At 33.8% G+C, this 4,601-nt stretch overlaps 1 long non-coding RNA gene across 1 annotated transcript; it reads right to left on the bottom strand.

The window, feature by feature from the left end:
* Positions 1-495: 495 nt before the first annotated feature.
* LOC130048065 (uncharacterized) lies at positions 496-4,059 on the bottom strand. The gene is made up of 3 exons (XR_008796903.1): positions 3,909-4,059; positions 2,927-3,035; positions 496-2,773 (listed from the first exon to the last, which is right to left on the bottom strand). It is a non-coding gene; the product is annotated as an uncharacterized LOC130048065 (long non-coding RNA).
* Positions 4,060-4,601: the final 542 nt, after the last annotated feature.

Below are 4,601 nucleotides of genomic sequence, written 5' to 3' on the forward strand. Positions count from 1 at the left end.
TAAATCTCAGTGAATAATGCAAGGTGGAGATAACGAACAGTGATCAATCTCATAACTCCTATAAGCAATACAAAATAGATAGTTGGGCAAACACGGACCCCTGCCCTTACCAAAATATAAGCCCTCTGGCACACAGTTGCTGCAAATTTGTAGCGCATTTGCGGCAAGTTTGCCGCAACTAGTTGCGGCACATTTGCCGCAAGTATACTTTTCGTATGCAAAGTTTTCCTCTGGCACACAGTTTGCAGCAAACTTGCGGCACACACTTGCTGCACACTTCTGGCACACAGTGTGCGGCATATTTGCCCAAGTATAATTTTCGTATGCAAATTTTTCCTCTGGCACACAGTTTGCGGCAAACTTGCGGCACACTCTTGCTGCAGACTTCTGGCACACAGTTTGCAGCAAACTTGCGACACACTTCTGGCATTGTCTGCTCGAAATTAAGGGATGCTATATAAACTGTCATTACAAAACAAAAACACAATAACAATTCAATTAATATAATTTCAAGAACAATGACATATCATACTAATTAACTTATTAAAAAATACTAATTAAAATTTTTTTATTCAAAAACAGAAATGACCGGGTTCTTGTAAAATATGTTATCTATCATAGGAAAAACAGTAGAAACATACTGGAAAAATGACAAATTAAAGGTAGAATTTTTCAACAAAAAAGAGAAAAAAGAAAAAGAAAAAAAGAGAGAAGCATTTTTAAAATGTTACATGCATATCTTCAATGTTTTTAAAACATATATAATGTACAGGGTCTGGAAAATGTAAGTAAAAGCTGAGTTGGTTACATAAAGTACCATGCTTAAAAAATGACTAAGTTCAACTTCACCATGCACATGTAATCTTTTCAAAGAATGCCTGATCACTTCCGAAAAGACACATGCACATTTGCAATGCTTCCATAACAGCTGTTCAAGGTCTGAAGGATGTCAAATAAATGCTGTAAGAGGAGTTGATTACAAAAAATAGGTACCATCTATTCAGGAAATGCTTAAAAAAATGACAAAGTTCAACTAAATGTAATTTTTTTGAAAAAAGTCTGACCACTTTCAAATAGACACATGCACATCTTCAATGTGTCCATAACTACTGTACAAAGTTTGAGGAATATCAATTTAGATGTGCACGAGTTGATCACACAAAATAGGTACCATCTATTCAGGAAATGCTTAAAAAAATGACAAAGTTCAACTAAATGTAATTTTTTTGAAAAAAGTCTGACCACTTTCAAATAGACACATGCACATCTTCAATGTGTCCATAACTACTGTACAAAGTTTGAGGAATATCAATTTAGATGTGCACGAGTTGATCACACAAACTAGGTACCATCTATTCAAGAAATGCATAAAAATGACAAAGTTCAACTACACATATTTTTTTTTTAAAAAGTCTTATCATTTTCAAAAAGATGCATGCACATCTTCAATGTGTTCATAACAACTGTACAAAGTTTAAGGAATGTCAAGTTAGAGGTGCATGAGGATTTGATTACACAAAATAGTTACCATCTATTCAAGAAATGCTTAAAAATGACTAAGTTCAACTACATATATTTTATTTTAAATGTCTGATCACTTTCAAAAACACATATGCACATCTTCAATGTGTTCATAACAAATGTACACAGTTTGAGGAATGTCAAGTTAGAGGTATACAAGGAGTTGATTACACAAAATAGATACTGTCGATTAAAGAAATGCTTAAAAAATGACGAAGTTTAACTACATGTAATTTTTTTCAAAAAATGTCTGATCACTTTGAAAAAGGCACATGCACATCTTCAATGTATCCCTAACAACTGTACAAAGTTTGAGGAACATCAAGTGAGAGGTGTGAAAGGAGTTGACTACACAAAGTAGGTACTATTACAGGGACACTACTGTCGCTTGCCCACCAGTCATTCACCATTTTATAAAATGTTTGCACATTGTGCAACCCGACCAAAAATATAAAATATAATTATAACAAGATGTGAGAGAAAACTTAAAGAAACTGTAACAACTTCTAATCTACAAATATTGCATTGTGCACTGTTAGAGAGTACATTTTATTTGGAAACTGCTGCATAAACAATTTCTTTCAAGATCCAAGAGAAAAATATCAACCCACAGTGGCACTTTTCTGGCCTAAGGTCAGGTTGTGATTTAAATAGATTTGTGAATTTTGTCCGTTTTAGATCAATCATGTCAAATGAAAGCTTTTAGAAAATAAAATCCTTCTTAAACTAGCAAGTGCTATATAAATGATGCTATAAATGCTAGAATTGTGTATACAATTAAGACAAAGGAGTTGACATGATCGTATGTACATGTAATTAAGAAGGAGGTCTATCATTTGCATAACATGACTATGTGCATCAATAACAACAGGTTTCGACAACATTTGCAGACAAGAATGAAATATATTCAAAATTCACACATGTAAACTATGCACTTTTCCTCAGAAAAATCTGGAGACAATCTACATTAATTTTAAAATCAGTACTGTGAAGGACTTCATATTCTGATAAATTAATACAGACTTGTGGGCACTTAATTATTAGGGAGAACACTGTAAACATTTACACAAGTTTCTCCATCATAGATGAACGGGAGAATAATAGGACTATCCCCATGCTGTCTGCACCTTAGAATCAAAAACATGATTGAATTCTGGACCTTCTTCTAATCTTCCACTTGTTCAGTACTTGGTCATCACAATCACATATTGTCCGCAACAGCTCTACTGTCCCATCCATTTGTTGTGATAAACTGTAAATAGTTTTTCGGTTAAGACAGAGTGCCTTTACTCACAAATACATGTAGCAGTCTCATCAGATTCACTTGGCAAGTGTGTATAAATTTAAATGTCATTCTTTTTTAAAAAACTAAATATTACTACGTAACTTCATTAGTGTTTTATACACATTAATCCAGGCCTGCATGTTGGAACTCTCAGATATGGCAAGTTGAAGACAGCCTATCAACACACCATCACAACTTCGGAATCTGCACGACTATCGTGAAATATATTCTGAAAAAGATATAAAATTTTAAATAATTACGAGATACCATTGGCCCTCCTACATGTATATACAAGTTTGCAAGGCATCTAACATAGGAGGAATCATTCTGGGGTGTTTACATGTAATTACCGTCACCCGATACCTGGGGCCACCGATTTTCAAAGCCAAGCAATAATCAATGTTGCGTTACAGCCCATTGGGCTAATACATGCATTATCTGATGCACAACTGTTAATATCACGCTGACTCGACTTTACGTACAAATTAACTTTATTGCCAAGACAAGATCTTCAATCCATTTTAATAACGTATATGCATTGATGTAGTGACAAAATTGATATTCCAGAGGTCACATCCCTGATCATAATGCAGTTTAATTTTTCTAACTGGACATCTGGGTTCAAATCATAAGCATTTGAATAAAAAAAATAATCAACCATTCATTAAAAAACACCATTTACTTAATAAACTAATTCAGTTTTGCAAATATCACCCCGAGTAGAAAGTAAACAAAAAATAGCATAAGTATTACGGAAATAGGCCTAATTATTTGTTTGTTTTTCGGCCTTTCCCCCTCTCTCCATCTTTTTTTAAAAGTGCCTATATGGTCCTCAGGACTCCTGTCCAAATGTATAAGAAGAAAAAAAATCCGCGAGGGCTACGATAATGCAACTAGGAGTCTAATCTCATACAAAGGAAATTTAAAAAAAAAATTAATTCCACATAATTTCAAAGAATTGAATGAAGCATGTAAATTTATGAACGTAAACAGTGGCTTGCAAGACTTGACGCAACAACATACAATATAAGCGATGGTCAGTTTCGTTTTGAACAACATATTAGAGAGTTTATAACTATAAGATACACAGTAATTCACTTACTCAATGACTGGAAGATTCTCCTCAGAATATCTGCATCAACTGATTCAACTCCTGTTCTCAATTCATGTTCAAAATGTTGTTTACCGGTATAACATCATGGCGCCTGTCAATATCAACTTTCGCGCTAAGCATATATTGTGTGAATCCCACACCCGACGCATTGAACCGATCTCTATTTACGATGCAAAGAGCCGTAAAGCCCCATGAAGACCTGCTTTGGTATACAGCTTAGATTAATCTAACTTAGTATAAATTAGCATTCCGCAAACCAGAATAACGTACCTGGATACAATCCTGATATGTAAATTATACGATATAAAGGTGAATTTTTACCACTCTCATTTGATTAATTTCAACTCACAAACCCAGTATCTAAACTGTAATCAACAGATATACATGTAAATAAAGAAAAGAAATCTCTCTCTCTCTCTCTCTCTCTCTCTCTCTCTCTCTCTCTCTCTCTCTCTCTCCATTTATTTAGATATAGAAAAAATTTTCTTCACATTTTTTTCTAATTACTATTACCCTTTGAACATCTACAATTCAGACGATGCTATATCAAAGGAAAACCATTCTAAAGTACTATGCAACCCTTCAATGTAGTTCATGCTAGAAGGTTTTGTGAATTTTTATATGAATGTTTTGAATTGCGCACCAAAAGTAGAGTGCTATAACTACATTTAATTTATGTAA

The sequence above is a fragment of the Ostrea edulis genome, chromosome 7, assembly GCF_947568905.1.
Source record: "Ostrea edulis chromosome 7, xbOstEdul1.1, whole genome shotgun sequence".
In the NCBI taxonomy this organism is placed as follows: domain Eukaryota; kingdom Metazoa; phylum Mollusca; class Bivalvia; order Ostreida; family Ostreidae; genus Ostrea; species Ostrea edulis.